Genomic DNA, 18,611 nt, shown 5'->3' with positions numbered 1-18,611 from the left:
AACTTAGTCAATTAAAATGTTTTCGAGGGATTTCTTCCTAAATGAGCTGAGAAAAGAATGTGGCATATTGAGGTTGGATCAATAAAAAAATAGGTATAATTATAGCAAAAATTCGAGGTTCATTGACCCCTCTACGCCTCTTAAATAACCACAAGGTAAATGGCGAGTGATGATACCGCTTCGTAGGGAAAGGCAATTAGATAACTGAATAAGGATATAGAAAAACAGATTACATTTTTGGCGAATGCCATTACAACCCGCGATTTATCCGCTGACTCTGCGAGAGAAATTTCGCAACGCATAGTTTCTTTTTTGTCTCAAACAATTCAAAACAACTGGTACGAGCTTAATACGTGGTTCATTAATGCAATGTGCCACTACAAAATTACTCACGAATATTGACCTCATTCAATGTATTAAAAATATCATTGTGAATTGAATTAAATCTCGGTAACAGAGGACATATGCCGTCAAGTTATGAATAAATTACACCCATTTACACGTACTGAAGACGTAAACAAGCATGAGAAACCATGGTTATAGGGACAGAAGAGTAGCCGGAAGAACGCTGAGCCCCAATGGGTGGAGATGATGACAATAGCAACTTTCCGACATCATGACATCGATTTTGCATGTGTGTGTACATAACGGTAAGCCAGTGATGACTCGCTCATCCTCATTCAAGAAACCCATATTCAGAAATGGATTCTGGCCCTCAATTCATATTTTCACAATTGTTACCGATGAAGACGTATTTTCAAGAATGTGGTAATAAAACACCAAGAGTTTATACAATACGTGGAAAAATCAGATACCCCTTTCCATATCCTTTCAATAATTGAATTTTTTTCATTCTCTTGACCTCTATTTCTAACATTGACTAGTATCTTGAATTGCAGATCAAATTTTTTCCAACGCTTCGCTTTTTTATACACCTTCATCAGAGCTGCTTTTGCAATGTAATTGCAAGAACTGTAATTGGATTATTTGGTATTGGATTAACAAATCCAATTTATTGCAAAAAAAAGCCCTGATTAAGGTGTATAAATATACAAAACGTTGGAAAAAATTTGCGTTTAAATTCATCAACACCTATACTCCAAGACACTGATCAACGTTAAACATTTCCACAATTGCATTAGATTTGTTAGTAGTTTTTGGGAGCACTGTAATTGGAAGCCCGTGACCTAGAGCCAAGTGTTAAAACCTCAAGTCAAGTGTTACTTCAAGGACAAGTTTCGCGATTGTGCGATTAAAAAATATTTATTATTATTACTAATAAACGCGTATATCATAGAATCCAATATTTTTTTAAAAAATAGACGACAAATATAGGGGATAAAAATTAGGGTTAGAAAACTGAAGTAGTATAATGCAATCCTTATACGTTTTAAGGATGTACTTTTTCCAGCTATTTAAGCCGACCGTACCGATATTTTCATGTGAATAACACGATTTCACTTCAATTGCAGCCTTCATTCACTTATAATTCAAGAAGTAGTCCCTCGACGGGTCTAATTTAAATTTTTTTCAATATTCGTATGGCATAACGATATTTATATCAGTTTTTACCAAAAAATACATACAGTTATAGGTATATTTTAACAGTAAACAACATTTTTCCTTTACTTTGGCAAATGTCGATATAAGGTCCGGTAAAAAAATCCTTATTTTCATATGCTTTTTCCAGAAATTATAGCACGGGAAGCCTTTTTTCCCCCAGCCGATGGAGTATAGTAGAAGAGTATGAAGAGATGAAATTTTCGTAAAAATGAAATATATATTTCATTCCTTGTAGCGACCTCCTTAATTGTGACATTTTCTTGAAACTAATGAAAATTCGGAATTCGTTCAAAGATCATTTGACCAACTACTGTTCTTTACATCCCACCTAATTTCTAAATCGGGTAGAAAAACTGCCAAAATATACTTGTTCATCCTTTTGAAAGTGGCTGTTAACTTCGGCTAATTGCAATCAAAAGGAATGCAGAATTATTCTCATAACTTTGATAGCTAAATGAACCAGAATGTTATAATGTTTTAACGTATTTATTCCAACTTTTAAGCATACGATTTTTTTCATGTCCTTCACTGATTGATGAGAATGCAGCCTATGCTTTTATGTATATTCAAGGTACTTGTTTTTTTATATTGCTTCAATTAATTATTTTTTTATTTTTTTATATACATATCGTATATGCTGGATTTCCTGAGATGAACTCGATTGAAGCAAAGAAAAGACTTGACCAGCCCGACATCCACTGACCATTGAATGTCCACGAAGCTGAACCAAATGTACTAAAAGAAGAAAATAATACACACCGAAATCATATTTTGTACTGCAAGAATTAACTTAAGTACCTATGTAAGAGAGCTCTGGCTCGGGGGAAGAGGGGGCCGGATTGTGGCCTCACCCGAGCCAGGTAAAATAAAACAAAAGTCAAGTCAAGCTGTTTTTTCCACTAACTGTTCACCAAGTAAGCGAAGAAAACTACAGCTAAAAGGTTTTCACTCCCGATATAATAGCCCAACTTCCCAGGTGACAATTTCATTTCGTCAAGTTTCTAAATGAATACAGTATATCTTTGTTAAAACTATCGAGAAAAAATCAATAATTTCCCTTTTACCATTTTTCCTTTCTCGTTCAAAACAAAGGAGAACTTAAGAAGGAGGAAATACCATTCTTAAATATGTAACGTTTTTACCATTTGAAGCGATGCATAGAAACTAAATGGGCCAGCACTTGAAAATGTAAAATTAATCTATCTCAATGCCATTTGAAAGTATAGCAAATTCATCACGTTTACCGTCACAATACATCATATCTCTCATAAAAAATTGGTTATATTCACGAAAATAGCATGCCTATATCAAATTTCTTTTTCCCTCCTGTCCCCTTTAAAGAATCGTTTATTTCTTCAAATCGAGATCTGAAGAACAATAGTAATAGCTATAGTCCTAACAACTGAAAAAAATATAGCGGCGCTCCCAAAATTTTTTTCACCTCATTCCCAGACACCATTGAAAATCAATCTAAACGACCATGACCCACTGTGGGCCACGATGCATCATCAGTGTGCGAAAGCTCGTCGGCCATTTAATACTATCCGGAAGTATCGTTACTGACTGACAGACACTCAATCTTCGTGACGAAGCAAAAATTTGCTCAGCCGGAACCATCCAGAGGTTTTTAGGGAAGGTCTTCTTTGTACTCCGATGCCTTAAAGATGACCACGTTTGTATTACTCTCCGGTGAACACCAACCCACCCTTCCTTCACGAAATGTGAGTCCCAAATGAACAGTTACAATTACCTAGACGTATTTTTACGAGCAACAAAACAAGTGTTAAGAGCCTGGTACGTGGTTCATCAATGCAATGTGAGACTATGGAAGTATTTACGAAAGCAAAACAATATCTACCTTCAACTTTACTATGGTGCGAATATAACGACGTTGAAGCAGTTCTTAAGCATTTTCCCGTAAAAGTATCGAAAATTCACTTTAAATTGGGAGGTATTTCCTATAAACACGCTTTCAGAGTTTCTGAAGCCGGCTTACATCCTAAGCTGTAAATCGCCTTCTGTTTTAACCCGTGACTTCTGTTTTTTGTCGCATATAAATCAAACTAATGTGCCACTATTAAGTCATAAAAAACTTACATCGTACAGCTTAGTTCCTCGGTCCTTCAACCTCGGAACCCTAGCTTGGGCTTCGTATGGGAAAATAAATACTTCATTCACTCATACAAAACGTTAAAGGGAACATTTCTTATGCATTTTCATTTATCACATTAGATTACATTTTTACATTTATAATCCTAATTAGGACCTTGCTGTTTCTGGGACAATATAAGTATCTGCCCCAAGTCATCCCTTAGATTTCCTCACGTTACCCCCAGTAAAATTCTCCAGGAGCACCTAACTATCCCCCAAGGAAATAATTTTTCAACAGGATATTAAAAACATCCCTCTAACAATAACCACTCTTCTTTCAGCTCCGCCTAAAAAAATTAAAAGGAATGTAATATTTTTCTTGGCTCTCTCTTCAAGGACAGTCACTTTTCACGTGCAGTACACGGTGCAATATAACTAAATTGCTTCTCCTTACCAGCCACGCACAAATTCGCTTGACCAGGGAACAACTTTCACACCATAAATAAATCACTTGCTCTTATCGGTGAGAAGAAAGGATGTTCGATTACGGCATCGAGGGAGTAGAGGCAGAATCTTTCCATCAGGATGCGATCACTCAAGACTCACGAAGAAAAGAAAAACTTGCACGTAATATTATTAGAAGTTGACGAACGACTTTCGGTTTCTCCAAAAACAGGTTTTCGAAACTGGTTAAAATAGCGTCCACTTGTGATTTCCTGGCAAATTTTTTCTCTCTCTTTCTTGGACCGGTATCTCACCGGAGAAATGCGTGTTCTGAATTGCTTTTACCCATGGTCAAGGTCACGCGTGTGAACTTGGTAATCACAATTACCGAAGCAATTAGTCCAAGCCAAAGTAACTTCGGAAATAGTTTCAAAGGGGTGACCCAAAACTGAGCTAATAATTTTCGCAATGACGTTCACAATCACGGAATGTTTCGTGTGAACGCCTCGCGTAAAGCAATTTTCAGGTTCACTCTCACTTACAATTAGCACTGAGAGCTCATACCAGTAGCGTAGTGAGGGGGGAGGTCCGTGGGATTCGGACCCCCCTCCCCCCCGAAAAATAAAAACATAGTTACTTCCCTTCATAAAAGAAAACAAAATATTGACAAATCATGAATTTACAATAGATTTCTTTAAAAAATGAAGCTTTTTCGATTATAAAAAGTGTTAAACTTAGTTTCAAACCCTCTACGTAGTTTTTCAAATATTTTTCCCCCGTGGTTTTGGCCCCCAAACCAAATTCCTGGCTACCCCACTGGCCCACATCATAGCCCACAAGCAAATACTTTCCGCTCGCTTTTTGTCGCAGAATTACAGTGAGTGCTAAATGGAGTACCTGCACCATGTTTCAAATATAGTAAAGAACGCTCTTTTTACCCAATGCTTTTACTACCACCGAGTAATTTTACTCGCTTGCAAATATATTTTCAAGCATTTGAACAGCACTTTTAAATTACAAAGATTGACTTTGAAATTTCTTGTGGTATATATTGCAGAATGCATAAAGTTCATTTATGCATAAAAAATAAAATTCAAGACTTATTTATTCTTATCGCAGAGTAAGATGGAATTCCCTACTCATTACTACTACATTTCATATACAGTATGGCATGATTTAGCTAACCTTAACGGTTTACACTCAGTAACATGTCAAAAGTGACAATGACAATATATGAATGTATCATGTACTTATTAAAACATTTTTATGAAAATGAGGATAAGTGAAGCGCGAAGAGATAGGAAGTGAACTGAGAAAAGACATCAGTGCACGGGCATAACCAACGGGGGGCAGAGGGGAGGCAGCTTAGAAGCGAAAATAAATTTCGTCCAAAGCGAAAGTTTTGAACAAATTTTATTTTGAAGAAAAATTGGAATTTTAATAAAATTAAAATAATTTTTTTTCAAGAAAATAATTTTTTTTTTCAAGCAAATAATTTTATAAACTAATCAAGCGCTGTCATAATTTTCTTAAAATTTTGGTTTCATTAACCTTTTCTGTGTCACAACTTCAACGGCCACGGCTTGCTCCCCCCCCCCCCCTAGTTTTGATCCTGTGTACGCCCATGCATCAGTGTAACATTTATTGAAGGCAAACTGCTTGCTCTGTTGATTTCGAGTCTTGCAATTATTCCTTCTAAGAAAGGCAATCTCTGTCAGAGTAACAGCTCGAACAAAGGCACAAAAACTAGAACCAAGACCCGCAAGATAAATACCCCTGCGTCACCCATGGCGCGCCGTCAAAGAGTTCGTGCTCAAATATGCCCACAAAGCATAGTGGTGAGTATATCGACCTGAATGAATGTCATAGACCATATGATCAACCGTTAGATGCTCTAAAACACCCACGTACGGAAATGGTGAAGAGGTCATGCTTAGATTTTCCTCTTTCTTTGTTTTTTGATTGTAAAAATTCGGAATGTCATGCGGCACTCACGCCGAAAATGAAAGTTTTCACCCTAATCACTCATTGAACGCACGTTTATGAATCGAGCACTCGCTGGGGTATTTTAAAATGTTGGATCAGTCCCGTTTAAGAGGACGGATCACTCACCGGTCGCATTTCATCCTTTTTGTTAACGGATCACTATTTTAAAACTTAAGGAATTATCTTGGACGCGATCGATTCTCATTTTAAAATGCAATTAAATGCATCTGCTGTCGGACATAATAAACCAATGTCACTTTTGACATGTTACAAGTGTAGCCTGTTGGTATGGTACGGTATTTGGAGGAGGCGACCGACAGCTGAGGTCATTTACGCCATGAGGGAAGGGTTAGGTAAGAAAGGGTGGAGAGAAACCCGGCGTCGGCATCAGCCTGCTCTTAACTAAAGGCGCCAAGGGGACCACGGCTAAACGTCCCTTCCGACGGACGGAGTGTTGAGCTTGAAATGCCCTCCACGCTTCATTGAAGCGGGGATCGGGTAATCTATGAAAATTTTCTGCCACCGCCGGGTTTTGAACCCGACCCCACGGGGTGGTAAGCCAACACTTTAGCCACCACACCAACCCGATCAGTAGCCTGTTACATAGCAACAATCATGCCATGGTGTACATGAATGAGTAGGAACAATATTATACTGCGATAAGAATATTTAAGTCTTGAATTTTATTTTTTCTAAATAAATGAACTAAATATATCCTGCAGTACATATCACCAAAATATCACAATATACCAATCACTAATTTCAAAGTCAATATTTGTAATTTAAAATTGCTATTCCAATGCTATTCATATTGGTGATAGCATAGAAGATGCCCCATTTCATCCCGTCGAAGGTTAAATTTTGTTTCCACTTATGGCGTATTTCAATCAGTTCCTAAATATGTCCGCGTGGCGGTGATTGCAGAGCAGTGCTTAATTTCAGGTGGAACGGCGTTCCGGTAGATACCACTCAGGGAAAATTGGGTCGTGTCAAAAATTTTCATCTTTTTCTTTATATTTTCCATGTTAAACCATCATTCCTTTGTAAGTGTAACTTTTATTACAAGTTTTAAAAAAATCAGAAGTTTTAAGTGGGGGGGAACTTATATTTGACAATGGTGTGGATTAAGAGTGGTGATATGCGATGATGCATCTGGAATTGAGTGATTCTTCGTTAAAACTTCCGCGGGTACTCGTAATGTTAAATGAGATTCCCTTGAGAAAGCGACTAGCATCGGTCGGGAAACGTAGGGGCCACCATAAAATTGACGCGGCAACATAGCCCAAAAGTGTTTATTTAGCATGGTACTGAGTGATCGATATATTCACAATGTATGCAATAAAAATTTGTACTCGCAAGGCAGAGAAAGAAATACTCGATAACTCTAATTTGCCTCTCTTAAGGTTCCTATTTGCTAAGACGCGAAGTAAATTTAGTGTCTGATTATATTTTTTATAAAGATTATGTAAAACATGGAAGAATGGCGAAACTCATGCCGGCAGACTGAAGAATTTTCCATTATAATTAATATTCTCGGCCACAGCATAGCAATAACGTAACTAGGAATATGCTTTGGGGCAGGGGCGCAACTAAGAATTAAGGCCGGAGGGGATTTTAGGCGCAACTAAAACTTTGGGTTGTGGGGGGTACTGCATACCCGCCAGGTTAAGCGGGAGTTGCTGGGGCCCTCCAGAAAAATTTTAAGATATAGGTTTAAAATGGCGAGTTTTACATCTTTCTGAGGGATATTTGATTAATCCTAACACTATTCCATAAGTAACACTAATCCAATTAAGTAAAATGGATTAAGCTAAAAAATTTCTCTGAGCTCTGGGGGGGTGTTTTTAACCCCCAAAACCCCCCTCCCTATGCCACTACTTTGGGGGGGATGGCATGACCTAGGGTAGTGACCTCCCCCCTGGCAACAGTGAGTCCGGGAAAAGCTTAGGCCCTTATTAGACGAGGTAGCCTGGCGACGTCGCCAGCGACGAACCTGGCTACCCAGCTTGTCGTGGGTCATTGATTCTTATGGGCCTTATTACACGAGGGTAGCCAGCGACGTAGCCACACTTTGGCGACTGACTGGCTACCGAGCCCCGTCGCCAATCCGGTCGCCACTGGCTACCCATACTGGCGACGCTGCGTTGTAGCATACGGAGCTTATTACACGAGGTCGCCAGGCTACTCGGTCAGTACACCTCGTTGGTAGGTACTGCTCAAGGTTGTGTTGTGTTCTGTTGTGTGTGGGTGAGTTGTTCAGTATGTCCACGCCAGTTGAGAAAATGCCTACATCTTCTGATTCAGTGGAAGGGATACGCGGAGAGAAGAAGAAAAAAGAAGAGCCGCAGAAAGACGACCAAAAGAAAAAGCATTAAGAGCTCGTGAAAAAGTGCCAGAAGTTGGCCGACGCAAAATTAAGATAACGTTACCACTCACACATCGCACTCCACTATAGTTCACAGCAAGCTGAGAGAAAACGGAAAAATGCTGGCTACTGAACTGGCTACATAACTGGCTACTAGGTTTGGTAGCCAGTGGGTCGCCAGCTACCGTCGCTGGCGACGTCGCCTGGCTACCTCGTCTAATAGATGAATGACAAGCCTGGAAATACATTTTCCATCATTTTGGAATGAAAGATTTAACTTTAAGCGAATGTAGTTACTGCATGCAGAGATGGGCAAAATACTTGTCAAATGTATTTTAGATACAAAATACAAATTATTATTAAAATCTGTATTTCAAATACAAAATACAAATTACTTCTAAAAATTGTATTTTCGATACTAAATACAAATGTAATTTCAAAATACTCTATTAAAATACAAAATATATGCCTTCACCGAAGTTCTTACCTATTAAAAAATTAAAATCAATTCAAATATGAACTAGTTTTAGAATGAGAGCCTCAAACATTCTTACAACGTATTTATAGGAAACTGGCAATTATACCATTATCCATGGCAAAATGTCTTGAATAAAATGAAGAAAAATGTCTCCTGCACCTTTTGAACAGCGTCAGATTCTACAAGTCCCCTCCACAAATTACTCAATGCACAACTTCGTTTCGCAAACTACTCCACACGCGACTGACTACGTTTTGCAAGTATACAAGCGCCTATGTGTGTTACAGAAGTAAGTTAAGGGGAAATTTATTGTCCCATAGACGGCAGAGTAATACCGACTCATTCGGGATCCCTGCCATCTTGAAGCACGCTCTTTCTATTATGCACAAAAACATTACATGTATTTTTATTTTGAATGTATTTTTAAAATACCAACTACTCTTTATATGTATTTTCGTTACAAAATACAAAATACTCTCAGAAAATGTATTTCCGATACAAATTACAAACTACAAAAGTATCGAAAATACGTATTTCAAATACAAGTATTTTCAATATTGCCCATCTCTGAGTCTGCATGCCATAACTAGGCAATAGTTTTAAATAATTTTTTCATTTCTCTGAGGCTTTGGGGGGGGGATTTATCCCCTCATCCTCTCCCGCATAGTTACGCCACTGCAATATAGTATATCGTGCGACTTCCAGCGTGCGAAGGACATCGACGATGGAGCGATGACGTTTTTCGAACTCCTCTCGGCCGGAGAGCTACGGGAAATGGGACAAAAACCCAATGCCCATGTCCTTGACTTCTGCGTCCGATTTTAATGTTACAACCGAGACGCCTGAGTGGCTCCGTAGGGGGAGAGATTCTGATGGCTCCCGTCTTATTGGGAGCGTCATCCTTTTCTTTTCGAGGGTACTGGAACCCGGGAGAGGGGGGTGGGGTTTGGGGGTTGGGAGAATTGGGACGAGTGAACGGGTAAAAAGGGGAGGGGGGAGGTAACATCCTCCTAACCACCCCTCCCACCCCACCCCAATCTCCTACTTTCTCCTAGGTCGAACTCCACACATACATACATACACACCCCCTTCCAACCACCTGTTTTGCCCCTTCCCAAGTTGCATCTCTTTCTTTTTTTTGTCTACTGTATCCTCCGCGCCGCTCCCATCCCCTCCCCAGGCAATGTCCGTCAGCCCATCACCAAGAGAGACCCCCTTTCCTTCCTCCACGTGTCTCCACCTCCTCCACACCGCAAGAGAGACGCGTTCCTCGCGGGTTTGAGCACGAAAACATCCGAGAGTCGAGAGGCGTTCCTATTACTCATTTTTTTCGTCACTTTCTCCCCTCTCGATCTGAAAGATCTCTGGGAGTGCGAAAACTTTTTCTGAGGGAAAAGATCGGCAAGGGTGACGAAGCGTCTGGTCGTTTCAAAATCCTAAAATGCGAGGGGATAAGCCGCAAGTATTTACTAATTCAGTTAAACTTCTCTTAAGGCCGCTATACACGGCGAATGATTTCATGCGCATGATCATTCAGCATGATCATGCGCATGACCATTCACCGTGTATGACGAAAGTATTCGCGAATGAGCCTTCATGCGTATGATCATTCAGATAAAATTAGGACATGTTCTATTTTGCTCGCATGATCCTGTGAATGATCATGTTATCTATCATTCAGCATGATCATTCGCATGATCATTCACCGTGTACAGCGACCTTTATGTATGAGTATGGTGGAGAAAAATTGTATCAAGAAATTTTAAACCTGGTTAGCTGATGCCAATATGAACCAATATTGCTGATGATTTTTAGGTCGAAAACGCGCCATTTTTAAACTAGAGAAACTTTGAGCCAAGCGCTCCGATTGGCCGCGAGGTTGCCCTGTTGCCGGTCGACTTGGATCCACCGCGATCTCCGTCATGAAAATCATTCGAGGTCATGAGTTGTCCCGGGCATGCGGCAACAGGGAAAACTCACAGAAAAATATGAGTTGTCCAGAATAGGTGGGAAATGCATGAAGGAAGGGTAGGCTTCCATAATGCTTTTCAACCCATTTAAACCCAATGTTGCTTCTATGTAACATCAAAAATGTATACATTTTCAGCTCTATTCATGAAATGTTTTAGCTATGTGTTCTTTAGTGCTGTGAGGTTTAATGGCGAAATATGTAGCTACCACAATAATAGGGTAGTTTCCTTCATCAAAGAAAACGAAAGGAATTGATTGCGATTCGTTACCCACCATTAGTGTATTCATAATACACAAATTATTTGGTTTTTGAAATACCGGTTTAGATGAATGGCAAGGGTCAAATTTTATCCTCATTTGAAAAAGGCCAGATTGGCGCCCATGCGATTCCACTCCACGTGACGTCACAGGGACCTAGTTTCTACACGAGAGGATAGGAGTTATATATCGTCTGAGGTTACCAATGCATGCATGAGGCACAGAGCTCAGGGAAACATGTCTTAATAATCACCTATTAAAACTGGCTAATGTCGGAAAGTTTTCTTCGTTTGATAAGGTATTAATAAACCTTTTTTAAGCCAAGCGCTACCAGCCAGCACGGTACTCAGCTACCCGCTAGCATCCTGCGTCCTATCAGCGCTCAGAGCCTCGATCAAGGTCACTTCACAAGGCGGGAGGGGGAACCAGAAATACGTCGCACGGACTTTTTCCCATCATTCCTACTTACGCGTCGCGTTTTCGCGCGCTTGAAATTTTTCACTTTTCATTTAATCGCGAAAAATAGGTATCGTCATTTAAAAATCTAAAAGCGTGAAATACGTACTCCAGGAGTAATAATCATTCGATTTAGGCAATAAAAAAATAATAGGAAACCACCCTATTATGATTGAGTAGAAAATTTTCAATTTTTCTCAATGAGAAGTCTTGAAATTTGATTTCTCCCAGAAACAGCTTTGGGTTAGAAAGGGTTAAGTACTCCATGGAATCAGTGGCGGATACAAATGGGGGGCGCCCCCCCCCCCCCCCGTTGCGGGGCTACCTGTCAAATAAACTTGCCAAATATTGCAGAACCACTATTATAATTTTTTTACATCATGAGATGGCATTGTCTTGTATATGTGTATAATCACTTTAATTAAATATTTATGAAGCTCTGCATGTGACTTGATTATTTTTCATTCACAAATCAGTAAGATGGATTTCTACAACGTGAAGGCCTCTACTATTCAGTGCACTTGATTATTTTTTATTACGATATAAGTAAAGGTATCTCAAGATATCTTTTGCGCTCCCCCCCTCCTCGAGTTTTCTCTGTATCGGCTACAGCATGGAAAACTGACTTAATCAGTACAATACTTTAATAAAAATAATTATTAGGCTACGTTTAATGTTCTTTATACAGAATTTCTCTTGCACGTCAACCTAACTCATTTCAACCATACCTGAATTTTCTGTCGCATAACCAATACTTCTATAAGTGAGCGAGTAAGTAAAAATGGCATTCCAAGTCCAGCTGTAAGGATAATTTCATCTTTTTTGGAACGTTTTTACAATAATGTCAGGTACAAAAAATACTGGAGAGAGAATAGGAACAGCGTCCATTTGTCTTCCCAGGAGGTGGTAGGAGTAATTTTGAAATTTACGATGTTTAACACAAATGGACATAATAACCAGTTGATTCAAATACTTTAATTACGTCCGAGTTTTCTAGACTCCAACGTTAGACATGGCTGGATGAGAATCTCTCAATGAGAATAAGAAGGAACGCGCGAGCGAAGAGTAGGTTGTTGTATCTCCGGCAGCTGCCATATTCCGATCGTAAAACTAAGTCGCCCAATTTCACACCAAAATATCGAGGGCGTATCGTTCCGGAGCAACAGACAATTTTGCGGATGAGATGAAAAACAGTCTCGAACGTTAATTAACCGTCCAGCCATGACCACAATTAAAATTTTAACTTTCTGACTCAAACGATAAAATCACAGGCCTCTGAATAATTATTTATGTAGCTGATCGAAGTGGACTTACAGCCAGACACAGGCATAGGAAAGGTGATAAAAATTATTATCTGTTTCAGCTTATCGAAGGAAAATAATTATTCTGCCCAGCAACGTAAACTTCATTTCTTTACATGAAAACCGAGCTCTAAATTCACCTTGCATCTACATTGCAAAATGACGATAGTATATACGTATTTCGGCAATCACATCTGTTTTTAGTTTTTAGTAGGAGTTTCTAATGTTTTAATCGTTTTATTATCGTGACAAAAACACTAGATAAAAATAAATGAAGAATGGTAGGAAACAGTACGTAAGATAGAGCGAATACTACACGGGCTTAAAACCATGGGAAGACTAGACGAGAATAAAGAACGAATGATGAACGTCCACACTATTTCATTTGCCATTTGGAGTTAACCATTTTTTTTGTTTATTTGTAAGTTTTATTGAAGTTTACCATTCGTTATTTATTCTCATGGAGATCAAAAATTTCCACCAAGTAGTGCTGGATACTGTTACTTACATGGGAGGACTGTTAGGGAAGGAAGTAATGGAAAGAATGGGAAAAGTTTTTTATAGATAGAATGAAAGGGAAGAAGCCTTTTGGTGAATTGAAAAAGGAAGTACATTGAACGGGATAGTAAAGCGCAAAACGCCACATATATACCTATAGGTATATATGTGGCGTTATACGTATACGTTAACCGTTAATTTAACAAAAGGTTCTCTTTCTCCATATAAATTTCGTCATCCATACACAGGGGCTATTCATGCATTCATGGTTATTTCTCACTATAGCCGAAATAGCGTTTCTCACATCTCTCCCAACTCGAAATCTACCCAGCTATCGCAATCAGAGTACCAACGGGAACAAGTACGTGCATACAAAGCTTATAATCTGCATTTTGAGGACTAGAAAGCCAGCAAAGAAGGAAAGATCGAACTCCAAGCACTGCAATTCCCTGAGGTGGTCAGATGATCCACCGTCGGAGGTGAAAGTCCACAGGGAAAAGAGACTTCAAATTCCGATTCGCGTATTTTCCATAATTTTAAAGGGAGTAAAATTTTCCATTCTTCGTACTGGCGGAAAATGCAACTTTTTTTCGCGGAATAATGAACTGCCAATCACCCGATGAAAATCAACAAAAATATCAACTCCCAAATAATGAAGGTGTGCACCGAACAAAACCTAACGGAAAAATAACAGAAAATACTAATTTAAACCTACGATTGAATTCGTAAGAAGTCTCGTTAGAATATTCCCTATTGCTTAGCTATTGATGTACGAATCTGCATAATAATTTACCAGCAAAGCTCTACATGTAACCTGTGACTTAGTATGCAGTCAAGAGCAGGAGTGCAAAGTTACATACACCAAGGATGAAGGATGTTTTCATGGCGAACGTCATCCATGGTATATATATTTACCAGCATTTACACCAAGGTTGACATTTTCCATGAAAAAAAATAATTTGACAAGCACATAAGTGGGGACACAAATCCATACGAATCCTGGAACAAAAATCCTATTCTATTTCGGAGCATTTGTTTAAGATATGATTCGCGTGTATAAATGCACTTCGTAAACAAACCTTGATGATTTTTCTGACACAAAGTTAAAGAATAGAACAACTAAAGGATCTTGATCTGCTTATGATCACGAATTCTGATTTATTGCCATTTGTACTTATACCCTCCTATAAGTACTGTTATAAATACTGTATAATCTCCAATCGTGAGTTATGTTAAACATAAGGATCCTTGTAAATGTATATATTCATCAGAGAAAAGTATCATAAAAAAACTAGGGATGTGCAAGACAGCAAAATTCAACGAGACCAAAGAGAACAGTTGCTCACTCTCAAGGTCTCAAGGATTTGGGAGCCCCCTTTTTTATCTCACTAACGCATTACATTATCTAAGGGAGCATTTGAGGAGACAAATTACAATTCCGCCACTATCACTACGTAAAGAGCGAAGCGGAGAACCCCACCCCAACACAAAACGATGCATTTTTAGGGAGAACTTTCGGCGATACATGCCGCCTTCTTCAGAATTATTTATAAAAATTGTCAGGTTTTTAATCTGATTCTATAAAAAGGTGTAAAAAAAAGAGGCGAAAACTCAAAATAAAAGTGTTTTACTTTTTTGTGTGAAGGTTACTTAAGACCTTTCACTGCGGTATTCATAGAACCCACATAAGTTTTTATTATAACCAGGCAAAGGCAGTTAACCAGTCGGACTTCCACAATTTATTTTGTTTTCTGCTTTTACTGAAGAATTCCTTAGCGCGTATGGGTCCCGAATCGATCAGACGAGTCAAAGTGTTCTCACTATAAATAGGTACGAGTATATTGGCGCTTGAATTCATCAATCGGGTAATTAGTGGTAAGGAGACAGATTAGTGTCACGAATGGTCGAATATTGTGTCCATAAGTGGTTAAAAAAGCGAGAAAAACACTCACAATAACGTTTAAATGGATTAAATAGACGGAGAGTACTCTCTTTCGCCCCTCACCGATACTTAATGTCGCCTTAGCTACCACTCAGAAAATTCAAGTGAAATCGTACGTAAAATAATTAAAGCATTATTTCCATTTACTTTAAATTGAAAATAGATGTCGTTATTATATGAACACAAAAAAGGGACACACAGCATAGCGGACAATAAATAATGAAGAATTGACAGCCTTATAAAACTTTGTTAATTTAGAATCCGTGCAAAACCACGAAAAAAACAATAAAAAATGGTTCCTAATATGCTTCCTTTAAAACAATAGGTGATATTTGATGGTATCGATATCTCTGTGAATCGATTTATCTTCACACTAAAGCAATATGGATAATTATAAATGATATGTTGCACGAATATATTGTTGTCCAAGTATACAGTATAAATTTAATTTCCGCAGCAATAATAGTGACGCTGCTGCGTGCATCTATCGAATGTATAATTTTATCAATCATAATTTTAACTACATTATCTGGATTTATTAAATGTAGTTCAAAACGAAAGTTTTGAAAAAATATCTTTAAAGCCAAGAAAAGTGATATTATTACAAAACATGCCATTAAAATTAAAATATTTAATTTTTGAGCAAACAATTTGAAAAGAGCGCTGTAATAATTGTCTCGGAATTTTAATTTCCTTAACTTTTTCTGAGTTACAACTTGAACGACCACGGTTGGCCCCCCTCTAGTTTTGATCCTGGATACGCCCTTGTTTGTGACAACGATATTGTGTACACCACCAACCATTATCTGCAATTATCTCCCAAAAATTTGCGCTTATCCCCTTTGGCTTATTAGGTCCTCAATTCATCTTCTGCATTTCGATGGCTAAAATGAAAAAAATTATCACTTACTTTTTTTTAAACTTTCCGTAATTTCCCAAGCTTCACTGGTTCTCCAAACTCCGCTTCTTTACACAAGCCTGCCTGCAGCACTATCTCCAATTCCTTACTAGACTCGGCGACGGAGAGTTGGTGAACGTTGGAAGGCCTAGAGATTACTGGCTCAAAGCAGCTGCTCAGAACCTGGGTGAGAATATTGGGCGGGACAACCGAATTCGCGCAAACTGCAGACTCTCTGCATTTACGGAGAGAATATTGCACACGCAACATTTCCGTTACCTCGCCCGTACCCCTCACTCTGATTTCAGCAGGAAAAAATGCAGATGCAACGCTTCTCGTCAGGACTCTTTCAAAACAAGACCCCGACCATTTCCATTGTCTGTGCGTAAATAAAGCCGGCGAAATTGTGACACAATTTGCTTCACCACATTCCGGTAAGGAAGACCTCCGCAAGGCCGCAAACGGTAGCGTACAATACACAGTCGCCAAGGAAACTATTCCAAGTATCACCTGCCATTGTACAAAGAAATTGGTACGCTAAGGTAACATTTTTTTTAACTTCAGTAAAACTCGCTTATGACGATCACACATATAACGAAATCCCGCCTAAAACGAGGTGATCTCCCGGTCCCTTGGACTTTCTAATGATCGCATATGTTAATTTCTTTGTATTCAATGAGTTCGGATGATACGAATCCCCGCTATTATGAACTATTATGTGGTCCCTCGGGGAATTATTTCCTCTTTTATAAAGAAATTACGGCTATTTTCGCTACTTAACCGTTCCTTAACTTATCATCAGCTGTTCTCACGTGTGGCCATCACCACAAACTTCTACTGTTGATCTTTAAATCCTTCCCTTTACAGCCGTTTGATTAACAGGGTGGGACGATGTTAAATTTTTACCGATCTGTTGCTGAAATGAAGAGGATTTACGGAATATTAGCCAGCAACACTGTTATGTATTTGGCAAAATCCTTTATTACGGATATTACGAAATTCGGTTCATTACAAAAATAGTACGATGGTCCCCTAATTTTTTTTACTATCAAATATTAATGCATATGATTTATAATTCATCAGACAGTACATCTGGAGCATGTTTATTTATGACAGTGAGGCTTGGATGATGTCGGCAGCAGGGAAATCAATGGCAGAGGAATTTGAAACGTGGTGCCACAGAAGAATGAGAATGAACATATGGACCAAACGAGTAACGTACCAAAGTGAGTGGGAGAAGTGAGAAGTCTTCTAAAAACACAGAAAGGTATTCTTTACTTCAAAATTCTTAGTAACTTTTTAATATTCCATTTTCAACAACGAAGAGAAACAAAACGAAAATGAAAAAAAATACAAGACCCAGGTTCAAGGCCATTGCCTCAACGTCATCAATATTCAAAATACCCGCTTGTTTTATTGATTTTTAGGGGCAATGCTAAATTATTGTTTCATTTTTATTTGCATGACGTCGCTTAAAATCTGTGTAATGTTATAATTACTTTCATAAATGAGGGTGGTATTACATTCCTCTTTAAATATAAAATTATTGGTTAACGAGAATTCATGCCAATATTTCCTCACCGTGAATCACCTTTTCACCACTCGAGATACGTAATCAAAATCCAGCACCGTCGAAAAGGCTGTATAAAAAATGAAGGTTTTCCAAAATTTCATGCTTCCTCCAAATTCGATGAGAAATTTTCATAAACCTACAAAAACTCATTGGGAGCGAGTATTAGCAGACTATTTCTGAAAATATCAACTCAATACAAGAGCTAGTTTCGAAAAAAAACGCTTATTTTTCACCGACCATCTCGTCATTCTCTGAATTGGGAAAATCACAAAACAGTAATCACATAATGATTGAATTCCCTATCGAACTCACTTCCGGCTTGCAACCCTTGACATGATGGCCTGAAAAAGAAAATCATCTGAGGACATGTGGGCGGGAAGAATGGCAAAGGAAGAGAGGAGTATGTAACAGTAAATAGGACGTACAAAAAAATAGGAATTACTTTAACATGAAAAAATTATCTGATTCGAGAATTGAACGGAGAGCAGCCTCAAGCCGACCTCCGGGTTACTGAGTAATTATAATGATGCAATTTGACATTCTGGGTGGTTAATTGGTCCCATGTCTCGAAGCTGTCTCAATGAACCTATCCGTCCTCATATCTGAGTGATGTGTCCATGGCAATGTAACGTCGGCTTCTGCTATTTAAAGGGCATAACAAAATCAATCCGCTAAGGATTCTTACTCGATAGCGCAGGTTTATAGTTCCGCGATTATACCGCGTTGCGCGATTCTATATCGGTTCTAGTCAATAAAAATGAAAATTGGTTAACGGCCGTATTATAGA

General features: G+C 38.6%; 1 protein-coding gene across 5 annotated transcripts in view; it reads right to left on the bottom strand.

Moving 5' to 3' along the window:
• The window catches only part of LOC124163086 (elongation of very long chain fatty acids protein 4-like), an 89,230-nt gene extending 72,780 nt beyond the window's left edge, over window positions 1-16,450 (bottom strand). For all 5 annotated transcript variants that reach the window (XM_046539879.1, XM_046539874.1, XM_046539878.1 and 2 more), the window contains exon 1: window positions 16,264-16,450. The gene's annotated coding sequence lies outside the window, so the exon portion shown is untranslated. The remainder of the gene's footprint in view (window positions 1-16,263) is intronic.
• Between the last annotated feature and the right edge of the window lie 2,161 nt (window positions 16,451-18,611).

Source organism: Ischnura elegans, chromosome 7, assembly GCF_921293095.1.
Source record: "Ischnura elegans chromosome 7, ioIscEleg1.1, whole genome shotgun sequence".
In the NCBI taxonomy this organism is placed as follows: domain Eukaryota; kingdom Metazoa; phylum Arthropoda; class Insecta; order Odonata; family Coenagrionidae; genus Ischnura; species Ischnura elegans.
This window is presented reverse-complemented; position numbering and strand designations above follow the sequence as displayed.